Below are 23,737 nucleotides of genomic sequence, written 5' to 3' on the forward strand. Positions count from 1 at the left end.
TGTCCCTGTAGCTACAGCAGGCTTCCTCATAAATACTGGTGACATGCTGAATCCTTTAAGAAAAGGAATGGAAGCCATTAGACTTCTCATTAATGGCATAGCTCTTGGGTAAGAGTCCTAACGACTGCCGAAGCATGAAAGGACACCCTGGCAACTGCTGATCTGCCAAAAGATTTCTTCCTCCCCTGCTATTTCCATTGGGTCTTTTCTTTATAAACAGTGAGGAGCCCAAAATGTAAGATGTGAACCATGATGTGAAAGATGCAAGACCTAAGTATGTATATTAAGCAAAGGCCTCATGAAAGCAGAAGCTTCTTTGCTGATACCTTCCCATTCTCATTCAGTAACATGATGCTTTTATCCTGATTATATGGGGAGGCCTACAGAAACCGTGAAGTATGAAAACCAGAATGCTTTAAAAATTGTTTTTATGATCGTTGATTTAAGTCATTTTTTCTGATGTCTGTGACAGATGGTGAAAACTGAGATAACACCACAACTGTGTGAGGCAGAAGTAAATGCAGATCTAAAATGACTGAAAGTGCTTGCAAAGATTAATTACTGTAGAGGGATATGCATGCCATAGCTGGCACGGTCTCTCTATATCATACGTAAGTATATTTGATTATATAAGTTCAAAAATAGCTTTTGTGCAGTGACTCAGATGCCTTTTTATTTTTGATATGCATTAACTTTCATAAATTCCTTTGATGTAAACCAAATTCCACATTCCCTGCATCATCAGTATGACGACTTTGGATATTTTGTTGTAAAATGTAAGAAAGAGAGCACGCTGCCCCAGCTGCACCTCGACAAACTGGATCATTCTTTATGTGCTTGCTTATAAACAAGCATCCATGCCACAGCAGGATGAAAAACTAGTACATTTTATCAAGAAACAGGGACACCATTCTCCCACCTTCTGCATCAGAAAAGCAGGTAGGTTGCCTAGGAGAAGACTGTGGGTACAAAATATTCTATGTTAATGAAGGATATGAATTTGTAATAAATCAGATGTTCTAGGATTACTATTTAGTCATGTTCTGCCTCCTATATGTAATGCAACTTATTCATTAGGAAGGAGGAACTGACAGATAAATTTGCATTTATGATAGGGTAATAGCATGGACATTGGAAGTAATTTTGGAATAGATTCTAGGAAAGCAAAAGAAACACCATTAGTTACCGCTTAATAGCTTACTATTTGGAAGGAAAACATCTATTTATTTTGAAGACACCGGCTATGGAAACACAAAGAACAGTTTGAAGCAGTAAGAGGGCATAAAATCTTTGGGACTAGCCAGGATCTTAACTTTGAAAAGCAAATTCCTTGCTCGCAGTTTCTGTATTTTCTTTTGCCTCTGCATGGTCAGGTTTTTATTTCCTGCACCTGTAGGAAATGGGCCAGAGGGTGGCTTTATCTAAATTACAGTGAAAGTACCTTGTAGAGATGAAAACGAACTGCTGCTGCTTGGCCAGAGCTCCTTTGCCTTGTCAACGACATTAGCCAGCAGTGTCTGACATTTCTGGTCCTCTGCTCTTGGGTGAGGAAGGGGAAAAGGAGGTTGTTATACTCTATCAATTGTAGGTCTAATGCATGAGAGAAAATGTGTCTGTTCTCCAAGATCTGGCCTAGTGGTATGGTTTTTGAGATATGCAAACGTCCGCTGTTGCCCCAGATTCTGCTCAGTTGGGTGCTGTTCTTCTGGTTGGGATTTCAAAGAAGGTAAGGTCAGTGCCCTTACAGAGGGAAGCCAGAACTTCAATAAGCTGCACCTTTTTTTTTTTTTCTTCTGCCATTGTTGCTAAAATGCAAGCCTCAGAGTCAGTGATATTTTTGGAGTGGGATGAGGAAAAAATAGTAGCCCCATAGAAGTTGTAGAAAGACCACTTTCCAGTCAATTTTCAGCATAGTGCCTGCATGGGAAGTTTCTTCTGTTTCTTCCTATACTTATGATGCTTCTCATGTTACTTTGTTTCCTAAAAGAGAAAATTATTTCATAGAATTATAGAATGGTTTGGGTTGGAAGGGACCTTAAAGATCATCTTGTTCCAACCCCCCTGTCATGGGCAGAGACACCTCAAGCTATTTGTAGCTTGATGCATCAGAAATCAGCACAATCTCATTTTCTTCCACTTGGAAGGTTAATTACTGGTTTTGATGAACACACCACTGAAGTTGCTAATAAAATTATTGCATTAAACCGATCTGTTTCATACAAAATTCTATATGTTTTAGTGCTAATAGGCTTTATTTACTTTGAAGTTGAAGAATGCACACTCTCTTGCATACAGTTGCCTGCACTTTTCTTTTTTTTTTCATTGCTTGCTGATATAGTGCGGAAACGATCAAATGTTTCCTGCTTTTGCAGGCTGATGATTAAAGACCCTCACCTTGGCTATTTAGGCATAGAGTTATTTTAGCATAAACACGGTTGCCAAACAAGGATGTAGGACACACATTAACTGTAATTCTATTTTCTTATTAAAGCAAAAGTGTTGTTGACTCAGGGAACAGAGATCTATTTAGTATTCCTCTGACATTGCTGTACAGTGTACATCCTAAGGATGGTTTGTTATCAGGTGCAAGTAAGTCAGCTCCTACTAGAATCACAGAATAGTTGAGTCTGAAAGGCACCTTCAAAGGCCATCTAGTCCTATTGGACTGCTCAAAGCAGGGTCATCTAGAGCAGGTTGCTCAGGACCGTGTCCACTTGAATTTTTAATATCTCCACAGACACAGGCTCCACAGCCTCCCTTAGGCAACCTGTTCTTGTGTTCAACCATCCTTACAATAAAAAAAAAAGTGGTGTTTATGTTTAAACAGAACTTCCTCTATTTCGGTTTGTGCCCATTGATTCTTGTCCTATCCATGGGCACCACTGAGAAGAGTCTGGGTCTATCTTCTTTAGCCCTCCTACCAGGTATTTATACACATTGATAAGATCCATTCTGAGCCTTCTCTTCTCCAGGCTGAACAGACCCATCTCTCAGCCTCTTCTCATATGTCAGATACTTCCATATCTTAGTCACCTTCATAGGCCTTTGCTGGACTATGCTAACTATCCAATATGTCAATATCTTCTACTGGGGAGTGCAGAACTAAGCCTAAAGTTGACCCTGTGTCTTGTGCATCACATAGATAACTTCTTAGATTTTGTATTTCTTTAAATCAACCAGACAAGCTTTCTCCCTGTCATCAGAGTGAGCTTTTCTGAGGAACAAGCAGCTCTTTCTTTCCCAGTGGGATCTCATATTGATATTGCTCACTGGACTCTGAATCAGAATGCACAAACTTTCTGAAGTAAAATACTGCCTTTGACAACAGCTACAAAAATGGCAGGTCTTCTGGTCTGGAAGGCTGGGAGATGTAATAGCAAAAGATTGGTCTGAAAAACTGTAGGGGTAAATTTGAGATTGTTGCCTTAAATCATTGCTCACCAAAAGTCAAACTTAAGGAAAATAAATAGAACACCGTGGACTAGACAGAACAGATAATTTTGATATCCCAGAATCATTTTACTGAACAGCGATGATGGAAGTGAGTCATTTTGCTCACTATGACTCAAAGACGTTTCATATAAAATCAAGGTCTGTAATCTCTCTGCCTAGTGTAAATTATATTTGAATGGCAATAGGAAGACAAATGCTATTTATAAAGATGAGTGAAATCAGTTAGTATGCTGATTGGATAGTAAAAAAAACCCAAAAATCAAAGATAGAGATTAATCTCTGCAAATTTACACAGCTTAGAAGAAATGTCTTTCAGTTTAGTGCCATGAAATACCATGTACCAGTAGTATGAGCTATACGTACCGTAGGTCTCTCTACCTCCTGCCTTGTACCTGCAAGAGAAATGTACATGTGTGGAAGATGCATGCTAGCCTGCTACTGAACTAGAAAAATAGGTTTTATCATTTTCCATTAAGTTAAAGGATTCAGCTAAATTCCTTGCACGTGGATGTGCCCATTGATTCACACTGGAATTTTCAAGCAGACACAAATATAATGCAGTGGAATTGTCTTTTCCCAGTAAAGCAAAAAAAAAAAAAAAAAAAATAGATCTACAGTATAGATCCAAAGCAGAGCCAGTATTTCTTTTTACTGCTGCACTGGTGGTAACCTGTGCCTCACTCTGAGGTTATTTCTAGGACAGCATTAGATTCTTGCACCTTGAGTTTGACATTGCATTTAGACGTTTTCAGGATGAGTTTGAAGGAATTGTGCCTGGATGCAGAGTCTCATTTACTCATTACTGTCACTACTGTTTTTTCCCAAAGTAAAGGGTTAAGACAGAAAGACGTATTTCATTAAGGACTGAGGGAACACGGTGAGCAGAGAGGACTATCTGCCTATTGCTCTAAGTCTTTGTCTGGGTTTTCAGTACAATGCTTTCCTCCCAGATGCTTCAGGTTTTCCCAAAACACTCCTGGTTTTAGCTTTCTGAAACTTTCCATCTCAACAAGCTCTTTAAGAAAAACTTTTCTCCAGCTCCTTGCTTTGTCCCCTGCCTTTCCTCTCCTTTGTTTGGAAAGATCACTTTTTTTAGAGAACAGGAACCCAATGATGAGATCCAAAACGTAGCAAGCTGGTCCCAAATTCTGCTTCCCTACTAGAATAAATGGGAAGAAAAATTCCAGGAAGAAAATACGGTGGAATTTTCTTTCTCTCATTTTTCCCACACTGAGGTATCCCATGGGAGAGTATCGTTGTGTCCAAATCACCTTTTATGTATGGGTAACACCATCCATGTTCATCAGTTTGGGATATGGTCCAGAGCAAGTGAATTGTTATTAATCTTCAAATGATGTATATTAATTTCATAAATGTATAACTTTAAGGTAGTTAACGAAATACCCAAATTTATTCTTGAACATCTACATATGAAATGATGAAAAAGTACAAATTAAATCCAATTGTGCTCATCACTTCTTCCTTCTCCCTTTGGCATAAAAGCTCTACCAGATCATGTCAAAGACCTTGCCTCTAGCTGTGAACATCTAGGGATCAGAGTAAAACAATTGTGCTACTTCCACCAAACACTCCTTGTCTCCAGTAACATCTTTCAGTAACTTCTTTGTCCTCCTCTCTTATGTGACTAACCATATTTACTTACATAAATGCTGAAGCAATACTTTTATTCTTTTGCTGTACTTCATTACAAAGTGAAAGTGACTGCGCATGGTTCAGTCTCTAAGGATTAACAACTTAAATAAGCATATATTATGCTGGAGTCAGAACCTTTCCACTGTATAAACAACACAATTATTGCTTTCGGAAAAAACATGATGCAAGAGCTAAACCATAAAAGTCAACTTGTTAAATCTGATTTTATCCGGTTTTTGTCATTGCCATTCATTCATCCATACCCACACCCACCGTGGAAGGTGGTGAGATATTATTTTTTTTTCTTAACTTTTCTGCAAAGATTTGTCAGACATGCTGTAATAGCATGGCCTTAAAACATACTGCGTCTTGACACTTCTCATAAAGAGGATTCTGTAGTCCCTCTACAGTTTTCCCGAAAGGACTGCTTGTAGATTAATTCTATTGTTCTCCAGCTTAAGTGGGACTAACTCGGGAAAAAAGAGGTAAATTTTGCCTGCAAAGATTTATACAGATGTTTTTTTAATTTAGAATGATTCAATTTACATGTTTGTAGTCTGGCAATAACCATTCCATTTCAAGTGAAATAAATCAAATAAAGGTCACTAAATGTTACCTTTTAAGCAGCTGTGAGTTACTAAGTCATGTATATGCTATACCAATTTCTTGATACAAACCCATGACAGGTATTCCTTATTTTAATGTAGAGAAATGCTTGGTAAAAATTGTGAAAGCAAATTAGGTTTGGCCGTCAAAACACTTCCGTTTTTATTTAAAAGTCTATACTTTTCTGGAGACTGAATATCATGCAGTATATAATAATCTTTAACAAAGAGAATGTATTTTTTTTTCCTGTAATATCCAGAATGACTTGCTATGTTAGACTCAGGACTGGAAAATTATACTACTTTTACTATATAGAATAATTTACCACTAGAATCACCATATACTGCAAAAAGATCTGCTCTGCCAAGATAGTATCATTAAACTTCTGTTCATATTCCTGGAAAATATCACATAGTCTAGGAAGTTTGCAAGGATGCCTAGAATTTAGTCATAAAATACAGCAGCAGTGAAGTGAGAATGCAATGTCCTAACTGCATAGGTGCCATATTCTGTTTGACCCTATAAATCTCGTCCAGCTCCTGTTGTTCCAAGTACTTTGTGTCTATGTGATCACTTGATTTCCCAGTTCTGATCAGCATGGATTAAATTACTGCCATCTGAGTACTGTTCAAAGTCTGTGGTGAGAGTTAATAGAAAAGCGAATTAGATTGACGGGCAAGTGTTGCCAATCGAACTGCGACTAATCTGTTGATTTTCCTTAGGAGAGGAAGCCAAGCTGTAGCGTCAGTGTGCTATCAAGTCATGCCTGTGCTAGGGCAGGTCCAGTCCCTCCACCATCCTTTTTACAGTGTCCCTGCATTGACGTGAAGGACAGCACCCCGGACTCCTGGGCTACAGAAGCCAGTCAGACGTGGGGTGCAATGAGAACAGCAGGTTCCCTCACCTGCCCCACCCTGAACCAAGTTGATCAGGTGCAGGGCTCTTCAAAAACAGGGCAGCCATGTCCATGGTTTGCTTTGCCTAATATTCCCTTTTTCCCTTCTCCTACATAATCAGCCCAAGTCATTTTACACTTTTCCCCACTAGCCCAGGGTTTGCCAATTTTATGCCCTTATTTGTTAATTCTGCTAATCCAGCACCCCCTTTCACTGTACTTTGATGTTATTCACCCAAGCAGAGTTAATGATACTTCCCTTCGCTTTGTCAGTTTATCCCACTATTCACTATAGTCTTATTAGTTTTAGACCACTTCAGGTTTTGCCAAGCACTTATCTTTGATTTTCTACAATGTCCAGCCGACTCTCACATTTTTCCCTTGATAGTTTGACCTCTGGCCAAGGCTCCCCATCTGCCTGTATACCCAAACTGAGTGATCTCATTCTGGTTACGGGTAATTACTTGTGTACAAACTCATGACTGGGGCTCAACTTCAGAAAACTTTGTCTTTTCACCTGCCTGTTTGGCCACACTCATATGTTGTAGCTCTATTGGTGATACTGTGAGAGTGATTGCAGACTGGCACCTGGGCAGCTGAAGAAAATGTTGATCCCAGAACTGAAAAAGGGTTCATGCAGGTGTCCCATCACTAGCAGATAGTAGGCTTTTCTCCTTTGGTCTGATCTTGAAATGAACAGATACCTCCCAGCATATGGCCCGCAGTTGTGTTCCTTGCTGTCTTCTTCCTCTCTTGGTACACAAACATGCACAAGCACACATACACGCTTGACTGTTAAAGATTACTGAATTATAAATCAGAGTAATTAGGAAATGATGGAATCAGTTACTGCTGCAATGGTAGAGGGATCTGTTGCATTTCAAGAATTTTATAAACCTAGGATAGTAAGAACTTACCTTTCTTCTAGCTCTTTGCGCATCCTGTAGGAATGCTGGAATTACAGCAGTGGGTCACACCAAAGACCCACCCAGTTCACCCCTGTGTGTATCTAAGAGTTTCAAATAATAGGTGCTCCAGAGAAATGTGCCGAATGAGATAAATACGCTGAGTGTCTTAAGATCTTTTTAAGCCTTGTATCCAAAGATGTTTCCTGTCTATGGATGACCATTTCTGCATGCTCCCAGCTCCTTAGACCCCTTTTATCTGCTAGAGCTGAAACACTAGAACACTAGGGCTGAAAGCAGTAGCTGGAAGCCGGCCAACGCATTACAATGTATGGAAAGGCCATCTTCTTCCATTCTCTTGATTTGCATCTACGAACAGCACTTGGTGGTTTGGTATTTCAGTCAGTCTTTCCATGGCACCTGTGGCAGGCCTTTAACTAGCAAACTAAAATCTCTTCTAAATAACGTCTTTGAAGTTTGTCATAATCTTGGTGTTTATCTTTGAACTTGTAGTTAGTTCACTGGTGTTTTGTATCTCTTTTTTCAGACCAGTTTTATTCTGGATGTGTGTATTAACTGAACTGACCACAGCAACAGCTTTTTCCCCCCTACTAGCCGGAAAGCTAGGAGTTAAAATTAAACCCCACTGAAAAAGCCGATGCATTATTTTTCAGACGCCTTTGAGAAGCTGTGATAGGTTTGCAGTGAAATAAAAAAAATTTCCCCTCCTGTGCCCTGTCATGTTTCTAATCATTATTCTTCAATGCTTTGAGCACTGATTACTGCTTCTTTGCCGCTACAAGAATGGATGCATTTGAGAGAGGCAAGGTGAGGTTATCTTGACAGCACACTGGCACAGTGCTTTGCTGCTGCCTCTCATGGCAGAAGTGAGTGTAGCGGCAGAGTCTAACCCAACTGGCGTTCATGCTTTTCACCCATGCCAGGTCATCAGCAATGGATCCTTAGGACAAGGAGGGAGCATTTTTTAAAAAATTGTTACATTCCCCAGGGCTGCAGCAACAGGTAAAGGCTTTTTTTTTTTTCCTAAGGACTTGGATTGCAACAAAACTTTTGTGCAACATTCTGAGAGTTTAAAGGAAAAATTAGTTCCTACAAAATCTTGCCTCTCATTAGCACAATGAAGAGTTGTTTGTATAAACATTTGAACTTGGCACTAGCATTGACAAAGAGGATTAAAAAGTAAACCAGGACTTCTCAGCAGGTGTCTCCAGACGTGACAGGCAAAGGAGTGGATATCCTTATTAGAACAGCAGTAAGCACCCCAAAGAACACAGTGAGGGAAGAGGGAACCTGGACTCATTTGGAAAACAACTGTTTCTGGAGGGAACGGTTTTTCGCTTCATATGCATTTCCCATATCACTAGGAAGCTGGCAGACTAACGTTTCTTTAAGTAAAGAAGGTAATACTCCTCCATTTGAAAAGGTTTAGACATCATGGTATAACCAGATGTGGAATTTCGTGTTGGGACAGCCACAAACAGCCTGACACTAGCACAGCTTTTGCTTTGCTTATAAGAAAAAAAAAAAAAAAAAAGAAAATGCATGGAGCAAATGGAGCAAGAGCTAATTAATTTAAAAAGAGAGCTAATTAATTTAAGGCTTAATTAAAAATTAACCTGCTTTAAGACCTAGTGAGAAAATTACTGCAAACCGTGATTCAGCTTAATATGGGCATAGCTACATATCACTCACTTGATAAAAGAGGTTTCAAACTGAAGGAGGTGGGAGTCTTCCCCCTGGGCTGGTAGCAAATTCATGTTCTAGCAGGCTGGGTCACTTCATGTCCTAAACCTCTAGTTTTCCTTCACCTAAGTACCACTTATACAACCATATATTCAATGTCATCTCAGTAGTCGTATATTTACCCTCACCCTGTGCATCACCCAAACCGTCAGTCTCATTAATATGTCACACACAGGGAGGGACAGATTGATTCTCTATAGACTACTAATTAGAGTCCTCACCTCAGAGTGTGGGAGAATCCAGGGGCACACACGACTGTTGATGGCTCTTCTGTAACGTTGAACAGGTCCAAGGGAGGGAACTGAGAAAAGACAGGGGCTCTCTCCCCTATCCCATGTGCGTAACCTAACCACTGAACTGCTCTGAAATGGAGTTTTTCTGTGTCTGTTTTTACAATTAAAAATAACAAAAAATGTCACCTGAAGTGTTTTGATGGTGTGCTAATAGGACAGCAGTTTTAAAATAGCACAGAGGGTTTTTTAAAAAAATTCCTAATCTTTGAGGATTTTGGGAATGTTTCTCTAACTGAAGCTGTGTGCATTTTCTTGCACACTGTTCATCAAGAACACAAACTTGGATCTTTTCTAAAAATAAAGATGTGAACAGTTTAAATCTTTAGGATCTACAGAGATTTCTACATTTCTCAAGGAATTTGGTTTAAAAATAGAAGTTCCCCAGTAATCTCTAGACGTAAAGCCTAAAGCCACACAAACGCAACAAATAATTATTACCCAGGCAATCTTGTGTTTTCAATAGCAGCTAGCTTTGAGTTGTTGGGTTTTTTCCTTAGCAAATAGCAAACTCACAATTACATGCAGTTCTAAAGAGATTGTGTGGGCAAACACCTTCAGCCAAAAAAGGAAGAGAGTATTCAAAACTGTTAAAATGTTCTAATATCTGAACACTTGAAATACTTTTGACATTTTTTAAAAGAAATAGTTCATCTTCTCATGTTGAAATGGCCTTTTCTTTTTTAAATAAGTAACTGAAAAAGAGTGGGAGTTAAGAAAAAAGGTTAGGTAACCTTGAGACTAAACCAAACGCTTCTCTTTCAACAAACTCTAAACTTTAACTTAACCTGAATTATTACTTCTTCCTTGCATGGTTTTCATTTTCCCTGAAACCTCTCTTTCTTCTCCTCTTCTCTGATCCCTCTCCTAACCGACCCGAATTAAAAAGGTCTCTTGACAGTTAAGCAGATTGCTTTAGTATGGATACAAAATGAAGAGATCAGATTAATAACTCCATGAGCATTTTCCGAGTTCAGTCAATTGTGAGTTCTGTTCATGAGGGAAATGGAGGATGTCAGGCTGAAACAGAAAAATATTTTGTTCCAGCTTTAAACTCCCAGAGACAGAAGCAGTATTTTCCAGGAAGAAATTTCACAGGAAATTTGTCCTAATGCTGCCTAAAAAAACTCCTTTTCCCTTTCCTTTTCCTGATCTGCCTGTGAAGGTCTGGGCCACAGCAAGCCCTGAAGGGAAAATAGGGAAGGTGTTGCTTTGTATGACTCCTCAGGGCGTCCTCTGCTTGTCGCTGGAGTACACTAATAGCTTCTGAAAACATTAGTCTAGTTGAATGCTCCGCCACTAATTTAAAATTATGCTAAATTGAACCTGAAGTACACTTCTAGTTCTACCATCCCCTCCCCGCTCCCCTTCTCCTTGGCTTCAGCATCTCACTGCGCGTTATGTTCCTTCTGCATGTCGGGTTGTGCCTGAGACTTAGCAAGTGAACTACAAAGGTATTCCAAAATGTTTAAGTGCTGGAACCGGTATCGTTGGCTTCCAAACCATTCTTTTCACAAAGTGAACTCTAAGGGAATAATAAGAAAAATAGTAAATAGTACTAATAGGTTGTATGCTTCATTTGTATTTAATGAATGTATAGTGAGTGATTATGCTTATTTAGATATCGTATCATATTTCAAAACTAATTTGCTTATACTTGCTTTTATGGATGAGTTATATTAAAATTAATATATATATTAGTAGTATGTGTATGATTATATATCTTATCTAAATACCTGCTAAAGTGGATTAAATTCATGCACTAAGCATTTACATATTTATGCAGTCAGTAAATTAAAATATAGTGAATAAATAACTAATCTGAGCTGTGCAACAAGTCTGATAGATAATTAATGCAAAGAACAACTTGAATTCAGCCTTTTTGATTAAAGAATAAAACTCTGTCACAAAGTAATTTATCACATGGTGACGCATAAAGAAGGAATTACAGGAAATAACAATCTATTGCCAATAGAATACCATAAACAGAAAGCAGCTTAACTGTATTAATTCTTCCCTCATCACTGCTGCTGTTTTATTGAGTGACACATGACTGTGATGTTTGTAGATAGATAGATAGATAGATAGATAGATATCATCAGCCAAGTTACCGAAGCATTAGTATGCATATCTACTATATTTTTAAGTTTAGTTTAACTAAAAAGGATAATAATTAGCAGATAAAATGTAGCAGCAGAACCTTCAGCTCTAATTAGTAGTCAGAGCAAGTACCTGGGGTTTCTGGCAGGCTTGACTTACTTGCATTACAGCCTGACTGGCCTATGTTCACTGTCAGTAGCAAGATTAAGGACAATTTAGCTATGAGTGTCTGTGTTGCACATGCTATAAGTTGCACATTGCACAACCAGGGAGGATTGTTTTGGAAATAAATCTTGCAACAATTATAAAACCAGTTAAAATTAAATGGGTTACCTTACACATTGTGCTGGTTTTGGCTGGGGTAGAGTTAATTTTCTTCATAGTAGCGAGTATGGAGCTATGTTTTGGATTTGTGCTGGAAATAGTGTTGATAACGCAGGGATGTTTTCGTTATTGCTGAGCAGTGCTTACACAGAGTCAAGGCTTTTTCCGCTCCTCACCCCACCCCACCAGCGAGTAGGCTGGGGGTGCACAAAACGTTGGGAGGGGACACAGCTGGGACAGCTGACCCCAACTGACCAGAGGGGTATCCCATACTATGTGACGTCATACTTAGTATATAAACCTGGGGGAAGAAGAAAGAAGTGGATGACTTTTGGAGTGATGGTGTTTGTCTTCCCGAGTAACCATTACGCATGATGGAGCCCTGCTTTCCTGGAGATGGCTGAACACCTGCCTACCCATGGGAAGTAGTAAATGCATTCCTTGTTTTGCTTTGCTTGCATGTGCAGCTTTTTCTTTTCCTATTAAACTGTCTTCATCTCAACCCACAAGTTTTCTCACTTTTACTCTTCTGATTCTCTTCCCCATCCCGCCATGGGGAGGGTGAGTGACCAGCTGGGTGGTGCTTAGTTGCCTGCTGGGGTTAAACCATGACATAAATGTATTCCATGAAGATGCGATATCAGATTTTAAAACTTTTGTGATCTGTCTACAAGGACCACTTCCAAAGTACGATTATCACAAAAACATGGCAGGTAGAACTCAGTCTACAGCACAGAAAAAATATGGTTTATAGGGTAAAATGGCAAGATAGCTGTTATACATGTGTGGGGCCTGATGAACTTTACCCTAGAAGACCCCAGACCACTTTCAGAACTATTAAGGTAAAAGTAGGCATGGGGCAGAAGACTAAATACATACGTATACACAGAAGAAACTTGGCCTTTTTTTTTTTTTTTTTTTTTTTTAAGTAGAGAATCTAGTAAATCATAGGCCAGGCATTTAAACTTCAATCCCACGAAAAAATAACTAGAATGAATTATTATGGTATCAAATATTTGTAAGCATCTAGAAGATAAGAAAAAGATGAGTAGCAGCCAACTGGATTCATATCAGCAAGTCAGATCAAACCCATCTGATTCCCTTCCATAAGAGACCCTGTGTTCTGTTCTGTATCTTAACTCTAGTTAAGTTAACACTTAACTTATGCACCCCTAACACTAAGGAGACACTTAACAATGTCTCCTATGATGTTCTTATATAGAAGGTAAAGAAATATGATCTGCAGTGAAGAACTGATTGGATAACCTGGAGACTAAATATCATTGGAATCACTGTCAAACTGGAAGGAAGCATCTAGTCAAATTCAGCAGATGAGTCACAGGTGAGATCTTTTATTTTCAGTGTTTTTACTAATGATGTGGAGAATGAAATTAAAAGCATTAAATTTAGCAACAACCCAAATCTGTGAAGTTAGAGACCATTTTATAATTCAAAATTATATTTGCAGATGGTTTGAACAAAAAACTTTGACATTTAAAAAAAAAACCTCAATGAAAGAGGTAGGAATAATCTGTTTCACAAGAACAGATGAGGAACAACTGGGGAGGCTGTTGCTCTGAGGAGAGGCTCCGGGCATTACTGTGGAACACAAGCCAAATGAATCTTTCAATGCCATGCGAGGTGTGCACAAGATCATTGTACTGGAATATGTTTGCCAAATGAATGGAGTAATTCTTCAGTAATATTTCTCACTGGGGAGACCTCACCCCATTTGATGTTTCAAGAAGCACCTCAGGAAGATGTAAACCAAATGGAGCGCACTAAGAAAAGCAACAACCGTTTGTCTAGTTATCTAGAAGGCATTATTTATGAGAAAAGAGACAGCTGCAGCTGTTTAAGAAATGGAAGAAGAATCTGAGGGGGATGTAAAAACAGGCTTCCAATACGAGAAACCTGTTGCAAAGAAAAGGGAATAATCCATTATTCTTGTCCAAAATGGGTAGAGATGAGATGCAATAGCTTTAAGTTGCAACAAGAAAGATCTACGTTAAATGTGAGGAAAAGTGTTCACTTGTTAAGCGAGGCAGTGAAAAAGACTGTCCAGTAAGCCTGCAGGGTCTCCATTACTGAAGGTTTGTGAGAGCAGGTAATGAGGGAATTAGGGATGGCTGATCCTTTCTCAGGGATTGAGGATGAACTAAATGACCTCTCAAAGACTCCTTCATCTTTATAGAGGCCCTTTATTTCTTTTTTTTTTATGAGCCTTTGAAGATTATTAGGTTTGTTTTTCCAAAGCAAGGAGCGCATTCATCAGGTAAGTTAGCATTTCCAGTTTATGGTTTTGTTTTAGGGAGTGAGGTGTTAGCTGAGGTTCTGACAGTGTCTCATATCTGCTGTTACAAAAGTTTATGATGATTTGACATCTTCTCTTCCATTTATATCCACTCTAGGAGGTAGAGATGCTGGGGTGTTAATTATGTCACCTTCACTGATCAGTGAGACCTTACAATTGTCTGCTGACTTCGACTGCTAAATTTCATTAGAAATCTATGAACGGTATCATCTTCATGGGAGATTTCACATTTTTTTGAACTTTTGATTGAATAGAGTTCTGTGCTAATTTATTAATCAAAAATGTTTGTCTTCCATAAACTTCTGTATGTATCTAAATCCCTATTTAAATTTAAAACCACAGCAGACATAGCACGTCTTGGTTCTCTGATTGCTTTTTGCAAAAGCAGTCCCATATTGCAGCCTGCAACATAAGATGGTAAGAGTGCATCTGATTTTTAGGTATGCGCAGTGTCAATAGAGATAATGGGGTACATTTGTAGCTGGATTAAAATTAGTCTCCTATAAGTCAAAGCCAAAATAGTTCCCAAATAAAGATGGCTGGAACAAAAATTTTAGTAAACTATGATCCAACCGTTACTTACAGGCTGACGTGAGGCTAACCAAATTTGAGACCAAGGCATGGCTATTCATATGTTGTTGTACTCTAAATTTCTCTCCTTCTTTTAAAAATTTTACTGCTCAGTTTATTTATTTTTTGTGATTCTTTTGTGACTTCCACATAACAGACAATAGTCAGAAAAAAATTTCAGGCTATAAATAAGAAAATCCTATCTCGGTGTTCTTAAGATGCAGCATTTAGTACTAACTCTCTCATGTAATTACACAGAAGCCAAAGGGTAATTGCTTGACTTTATCTTATTAAATTAAAGTTCTGCACAGTATTACACCTGGCAATAAATGTCCTCTTTTTATTATTTAGTGTTTATGTATCATGGAAGACAATATCCTACAGATTGCAATCAAGATTCCTGATTAAAGGGGAGAAAGGGGGAGAGAACTATTATGTCTCAGAAGTAGTCATAAAAAATCTCACCCAGCAATTTCAAGTAGTAGAAACAATTTTGCTTTTCTATTATAGCATAAAGTGTTCTAGCTATACAAAAGCAGCTTTCAGGTGCTCTTGTACAATGACAGATAATTACTTCTATTGGATCACAGGGCCAAGCTGATATCCAAGGATTCTGAGGGTGCTTGAATTTGCAGCTACCAGTGCTGTCTGAGTCATGGAAAATAGTTACAGGGAGATAAATATATACTCAGAGTATTTTGACAAGGTGCTTCTTGTACAATCCTCTCTGTGCTTCCTGCATTTTCTTCAGCCAGTTTGATTGCCACTTGGCTTCCTTTGTCCCAAATCCCTGGCTAATCTCTTCTATATAGGCTCTTTTGCCACCCTTATCACTGTAGCATCCAAGTGGCTGCCGGTAGTGCATTAAGCTACGCAGTAAGATGTCACATGTGTCTCGTGGTCAAGAGACTCATCCGCTTTCCAGGGGGAAAAAGAACCTGTGTGGACAACAGAGTGCTGCAGTAGAGGATCTTTTTTTTTCTCTTTTTTCATATGTATCCTATAATGTTTAAGAAATCTTGACAGAAAAAGCACAACTTGCGTTTGAGGTGGAAGTGGGAATGGTCACATACGCTGATGAATTGGTGCAGATAAAGGATTAAGATTGGTTTCCTAAAGATTGATGGGCTCTGTTCCCCCCGCAGAAGAGACAAAGATAATTAAGGCTGAAATATCGTCCACCAGGATGAAACAGAATGTCTTTCCAGACAAGGATGACTGGAGTCTTTCTTTCTGGGTTTCTGTCAACCAGAGTAAATCCATTAGCATTTCTATGCCAAAAAAGCCAACTGACCAAAGGTGTTTGCACTGTGCCCTTGCAGAAGCCCAGCCTGGGTCTGTGATGTGTGGTGGCCACATCCAAGTATTCAAAAGTGAAAATTAAGCTCCCAAATATGAAACTTTAAATGGTGGTTTTATTTTTTTGCTTCGGAGTGCGTTTTTTTTAAGGCCACCCAAATACACTGTAGTAATGTATTTCAGCTGGCTTTTACTATTGCAATACTAAGAAAAATATTTCTTGGAAAATAGAAGGAGGAAACATCACATAACCATTGAACATGAGGAACTTGGACTGTTGTGAGAACAGCTATCATTCCATGAAAACTTCACAAGTGATTAAGTACCCCAACGTATTTCTCTGTAAATCATTCTCCAGGTATTTTGGAGCTGTAGAGTGAAGCAAATCAGTATTCCTACCTCAGGCTGCAGTTCCAGACCTCATCCTGTATTTCACGACTGCCTGTCACATTTGGACGCTTCCTATGTGTGCAAAAGAGCCCTCTCAAGGCTTTCTTCATTCTTCTGGGTCTGTGGCTACTTTCAGGAATTATGAGATTTAACTGATGGAAGAGAATGTGGATCTATCCACCACTATACCTATAGGAGAAATAGCACAGAAGACTTGTACAGTCTTAGGGTTGAAGTAGTAGCTTACTTGTGATTAATACCCTGCAAACGTTCCACCAGTGATCACTAGCTAACAGCCTGCTACTTTAAAGAAAAATCAATAAAAATAGATACCTTTGTTACCTCTGTGGATTAGCACCTGTCATAATTAAGCTTATAGCCTAACACCTTAGCAGACACTGTAATTGCTTTCATTACATTTATTTCTGTCATCCATGGTGAGTCAAGCTTACACTTTAGGTAGGACAACTTTCTCTCGTAGCTTTGTGGAATTTGATTTTAAAGTTTTAGACACGCGGAAACTGGACGCATGAAGAACACCACCAAAGCATACTTTTTAATGTTTAAAAGGGAAGAGCTTGTACCATCTTGTACCATCATTCATAGGTGATAAAGCTACACCATCACAAAGTCACTGATCTGTTTTTATTTAATTTTTTAAATAAGCAATGACACTTCTGAAGTACAGATAAAGGTTCAAAAATACTTGGTGGCTTTAACAGACTTCTGAGAAGAGTAATTGCTCAATTTTTTTTTTCCATACATCGTTCCCTCTAAGCAATTGGGAAAGAAAGGTAATTTCCAACTATGATTCTCTTAGAGATATATTTTACTTATGAGGATTTCTGGAAGAGACCTTCTCTTCAGGGAAAAATAGTTAGGAGTTATTAACATACTCAAATTCACTTTCAACTAGTTTTGGATTCATCTTTAGGATGACTGTTGATGACTGGAAGTGCAAAATTTACTGTGTGGCAATACAAAGCTGCTGCCTCTAGAAAAAGCTTTGCTGAATATGAAGTGTTTCTCTGCCATTTAATAGCTCACACAAATATATGTAGTCTTTAATAGAAGAGCCTCTCAAGATATAGAAGCCAACAAAGACTTGAGTTTGTCCTTTTCTACAAGAGTTGAATAAAGCAGCCACATTTAATTCATAATTCCTAACAAAGATGATTGAATTAAAGTTCATGTGCTTTGAACTTGTTTTCCATTTGTTTCAGTTTCTCAGGTTAACATGATCAAGTGTATTGAAAATTCCAGTTTCTTGTAATAGAAAGTTTAACACACCTGATGAAAACAGAGTACTATGAAGGATTTGGGTCATGCAAAGATAGAGAGATAAAATATGTCACATGGCTGACTTCTCCAAAAGATCTAATACTTTATTTCACTAAGACTAAAGTAACCACACACAAAAAAAATAATTAAAGACACCTGGAGATAAAACTAAATCACTCTTGTTCAAAACCTGAGTGCAACTGCAACAAGGTTACTCTGCAGAATTCCTAACCCCAATAAGATAGCAAGAATGCCAAAACAAAACTAATTTAGAAGAAAAGTATGGGTGACAAACTAATGATAATGCTTGGCCAAGTCAGAGAAACAGCAATTGTCTATCAAGTAGCAGTTCTTCATGTCCAGAAGTAGGGCATTTGTAATACCTTTTTCTAAAATGATTGTTGTTAAAAAGTGCTTAAAATAAACACGAGTCTAAATGAAGGCGCTTTTATGTCTTGGAAGCTACAGAATGGTATTCTGTACCTTTCTCTAGGTTTTTTTGTATTGCATTAATTTTTGATCTATATCAAAATGTAATATCAGATATTTTCTAATTTTTCACACGCATGTTAGCTTCATTGTGTCAATCAAGCTGTTTTGGTTTTCCAAATATTGTGATTTTCCATATTGTAGTTCTCTAATATTTTCAGTGCAGGTTAGCACCATAAAATTAGGGCCTGCTTTAAGCTTTACTTTGGAGTTGGACTTTTTAACGTTGTTGAGCACAGTCATTCTACTGTGGTTGTTCATGGTGAACTGAAAATACAATATATCGACAGCCATCATAGGTAGTTCATTCTTACATGTGGGACACCTTAGGGAGCTTTTTGTTTAAAATAGCAGTGCTATTTCTAGGTTTCCCTAAGGTAGCTAACGCATTTACACGGTGATTTTTACACTTACAGGACATAAATACTAGATATTGTGACTAGATAAAATGTAACTAGATTAAATTCAATATACAACATTAGCTTAGGAAGAATGTTTTTTAACAAAAAAAACCCTAAAGAAATCAAACTATTTCCTTATGCATATTTTTAAAAGAAATAGTTTTCCTGGAGTAGCAATGTTTTATGAGAAACTCATCCTCAGCTTCCCTTTTCACCATCTTAATTAGAATGATTCAGAATGAAATCTGTGGAAATGAACTAATTAAGCACGTTAACACCTTCGCTTGCAATATGTCCAATTGAAGGTCTTCTTGCCCTTGCTTTTGCTAGTCAGGAGATTCTTCATTTCACTTTGCAACTATGAAATGTTGTTCTTACTATTTGTATTTTTTGAAGGCTTTGTGGATGCTATCGTCAGTTATCCACATGTATTTAATAAAATATAAATTTTTTTTGGTCTTTTTTTCCAACTAAAATTCTCTTTTTTGTTAATCAGCAGGTCAATATTTTGTATGGGCCTAGACTACTACTTCTCTTCTGCATTCCCCACTCACCTATTGTTGGTGAATCCTTAAATTTTCAAAGATACAAGACAAACTTGACCAGCTGGGCTTGTATTTCTAACCTACCTATCTCCACTTACACCTTGTATTCAGCTAAATGTTACCAAAACCCATCTTAAACCATCTTTATGTTTTCTGTGGGTTATCCAGTCAGTTGTCAGCCTCTTCCAAATATGTATACGCTTCAAAAGAAGTGCATGTAAAGTACTTGGGTGACATAGTGTGTTGGGTCAAAGTGTAAAACACTTTCATAACGGAGGTCTTAACCCAGAGGGCTTCACTGACTGGGGTTTCACTGGCTATTGCATAACGTCCTCTTACAAGAACAGTTTAAGTAGAAAAGGTAATACTGAGAAAATACTTATTTCTGAGCCTTTAATTTCTCTGTTCATGTTTTTAGCCCAATCTCCCGTTGGCTATGAATCTTCTTCACTTCTACCTCCATTTCTCCTCCTGTTGCCTCCTGAACTCTTCCCATCAACCTAGACTGTACAATTTAATCTACGTATTCTTTTCTAAACCTACTGTGTTTCCACCTATTGACACATGGCCCTAAATTCCAAGAGAATATCGACAGTTGTTACTTCAAATACCTCAGACCTAAATCCACTCTGGATACCCTTAGCTTTTGCACCTTTCCTTCACATCACTGTAATTCATTTCCTTCTACATAGAAGAATGCACAAATCATCAGTTCTGTCATCTCCTTTGACTTGCCTCTCATCTGTTTCTCGTGTAAGTGAACACTGTCATGAAACTATTCTTTTCTGGGGTTTTTAGCCTCCGCTAATATGGGAGTCTTATCTGAATTTTGTGTTATAAAGTGCCAGGAAGATGCGTCCTGTCGTCTTTACACCACACTGTCACAAGCTGCTCTTACCTAGGGGAACCACATAGGTTGAGGATTTTGGCAGTTGATGGGTTACAGCAGGCTTTGCACAGCTTCCAGCTTACAAAAGTTTTCCAGAATTACCATGTAGCCAGGCCTTTCCCAAATTAGGATGAGAAAGAAGTTTTTTTTGTGAAATGTTTTGCCTGAGATGCAGTGAACAACCAGAAGTCTGCTTGAAAATTCATGGAAGAAACAGAGCTTCAAGTGGTAGTATTTTTGTCTTTGCCCTAGCTTCCCAGCTTTTTTCCTGTTTAGAAAATACACTGTGTGAGTCACTAGACATGGTAATGACTACAGGATTTACCCTACAGGGTAGATACTCTTGCTCTTTTATGGTGCTATGACTTGGACTCTACAGAGTCTACATTTTTGTTGTATTCCATATTAAAAAAAGATACATTTAAAAGGTATTACAAAGCTGGCCATGATATCACATCTTTATTTTGAATTTTTATATTTTACTGATAATTTAAAACCTGCTAACAAATTATCTTTTTTTTTTATTTAGCTGATTAAGCTTAGTACAGTGAATTTTTAATGTTTCACATGACACTTCCTAACATACACCTGCCAAGACAAAGGTGTTCACAGGTTTCCATTTTTCATATTTGCCTTGCCTAATTTTTTTACCTTTTAATACATCACTTTACCTTGAAGGTATCTGTAACTCAAAGGGTTTAAATTCTCAGTTCCTGCTTCTAAGATTAATTTCCCAACCAAATACAACACGACTTAACTTTGTACAGTGACAGTCTCCACTGATCTGTTTCAGAGCATCTAATCTTAGCCAGAACTCTGCAATATCACATTTAAGAAGAAGAATGATTTGGCTTATGAATGACAAGTATTACGAGGAATAAGGAAGAGGAATAGATCACTGCAGAGACTAAGGGATGTCCATTCCAAGCCTCAAAGTTATTTTACAGATGAACTCTAATTCTTTTCCTGACCCTAACATTTATCAGAAGTGTCTCAGATAATATGAAGAAAATTGAAGATGAATTTAAGCACATTTCCTTTGCTGGAAAATAGAAAGAATGCACATTGCTAGGTACATCTTTCATCTCTAAAGAAAGGCCAAGACAGTACTCAGCCTTTTTGTAGATATTTTGCTTCAGAAAATTCAATAATGTCTTTAATTTCACTCTTGAGCAAAAGCTCATATTATAGCTAATTTTCCCATTAGAAAAGTGTTCAAACTAGAAAAGGAATTGTAGCCCCAGAAACAATGCTCGCTATTTACAGCGTTCAGAAAATCCACTTTAAGATAACAGCCATAGCAATTTGGATAAAGCCCTTGAACAGAATTTTAGTCAGCTGCATGGTAATATTTAAGTAATACTTGACACTACTGGCCTACGAAAAAGAAGAAAATACCCTACTACCTGTACTAATGTAATCTGAAGGAATTTGTAATTCTTTGGTCAGGTATAAAAAAATAACACTATTGTCAAGTAACATTTACAGAACCTGGGCAGTTCCTATCCATTTTCATGGGATTACTAGCACTGATGTCCCAAGGTTTTTTTCCCCACAGAAGAAGAATCCCAAATGAGATTATAGATTTCAAGTTCCTTTTGAAAAATAGTGAAACAGACTGGGAGAAATACTAGCAGCTTGTGCTTAGATCATGTAAATTAGTCCAGCATGAATGGGCTAAAACGTCCGAAATTGTAAGGTGATGTTTTCAGAATCTAGCTTAAAACTGTAATGGGCAGAACCAAAATCCTGGCTGCAAAACTCCAAACCTTAAGCATTAGAGTTTCAAACTGTTCTGAAATTTATCATATATAAAATTGAAAACAGCAAGGGAAACTTCACTGAGTTTGAAGGACCACCGGCAGTGGGATTCTCTGTGATGCCCAAAGGAAGCCCATGGAAACTATTGCTCATCGCTAGAACTCACCTGCCCCATTCCAGAGGTAATACTGATTTAAGTCAGCTGCTAGTTTTGTTAAGCCATTTTAAGAAGTGGGCTAGGCAGCATACTTTCCATAGAAACATGGCTTTTAACCACATTTATGTGTGTTCTCATCAGAAAACAGCTCAAAGAAATTTTTATCTGGAAAACATATGAATTACGCTATTTTAAATTAGTTCCCTCTACTTTTCACTATTTCCCCTGTTGCCAGAATTCAGAAACAGTTCTCTATGGAAAGACACATGCAAACAATTCAGGCATACAAGCCAAATGTATATACACCCCCCAGTAAGCATAAAAAATAAGGATTTAATCAAGGTACAGATTTAAGGCAGGTAGCCTTGCCCCTGTTGCTGCACTTGCTCCTACTGCTGCATTTACCAGACCCAGCAGCACCAACTGGCATCAGAGAGAGCAGAAGTTAGAGAAAAGAGGATGTGCAGTTCTCAGGGAGGAGCATCCAAAGGATATGTGACTGTTTCTGGAGGGGCCTCTCAAACCTGGGCATATCTCACAGCTACCAGCCAGTGCTGTGCGTGAATAAGATTCTTAGGGTACCTTTAGAGAAGCAGAAACAGTCAGAACTATGAGATATTTTCAAAGGGAAACCAGTGAGTAATTAAGTATATGCTTAGCTTTAAATACACAAATAGCTTTGATTAATTTTTTAAAGTGAGTAATCTAATCACATGTGGGTTTGCAATAATATGATTTTTAAAATAGAAAGAGGTTATGTAGTATTGCTACTTTTGAACATCAGCATGGTATTTATATTTGCCCTTTAAAATAGAAACTCTCTAAGATTTAACAGGTGTTAATAGTTAAATATATAATTAATCTTCAAGTGATACATGGAACAATACCATCAAGTAGGAAAAGAAACTTGAAACCAAAGGGCGAATTCCACAATATACACTGGATGAATTTAAGTCTAATTTTTTTCAGTTCACAATCAAACTGATTAAATATGAAACTAGAAAGGGTGGGGAAGACTTGTACTTCTCAATAAGCAGTTTATTTGCAACTAAGAATTTAAAAACAAGTTGAAAAAAGTGAACTTTCTGAATCGCTTATGATATTACCCCTCTAAATCAACTTTTGAACTATACCATTTAACTTTTCTGTTAATGACATCAAGGAAAACACAGTCATTAGGAAAGGAGTGGGATATCACAATAAGGACAGATCACCAATACAAAGCAGTGCAGGTAACTTGATTTATAGATTCAGTAAACCACTGTGCTTCAATGGGAGACAGATGCAAGACACCTGTCAAGGTGCAGATAATCATTTATGACTCTATACCATGGAGCAATTATTCTAAATACAGTATTATGATCATGGTGATAGTTAATTGTCATTCCAATGAGAAACCTGGGATAATGTTGTCCTTCAGTATGTAATTATTATGCTACTGAAGTGAACACTACTGAAATATGTTTTGTAATTTGGATGTCCATATTTCAAGAAGGATCTTGAGAATTTAAACTGGGTTCGGAAAAGAGCCAAGGCATCATTAAGGAGTTGGAAACTATGTCTTACAGGTAGAGATTCAAGGATCTCAATCAATTTATCTTATCAAACAGACTAAGGAGTAATTTTATCAATCTGTAAGTGCCACAAATCA

At 37.9% G+C, this 23,737-nt stretch overlaps 1 protein-coding gene across 1 annotated transcript in view; it reads left to right on the plus strand.

The window, feature by feature from the left end:
• The first annotated feature begins 795 nt into the window (after positions 1 to 795).
• DLGAP1 (DLG associated protein 1) overlaps positions 796 to 23,737 on the plus strand; it is a 462,862-nt gene continuing 439,920 nt past the window's right edge. Inside the window, exon 1 of the mRNA XM_074576757.1 lies at positions 796 to 939. The gene's annotated coding sequence lies outside the window, so the exon portion shown is untranslated. The remainder of the gene's footprint in view (positions 940 to 23,737) is intronic.

Source organism: Larus michahellis, chromosome 2, assembly GCF_964199755.1.
Source record: "Larus michahellis chromosome 2, bLarMic1.1, whole genome shotgun sequence".
NCBI classification, from domain to species: Eukaryota; Metazoa; Chordata; class Aves; order Charadriiformes; family Laridae; genus Larus; species Larus michahellis.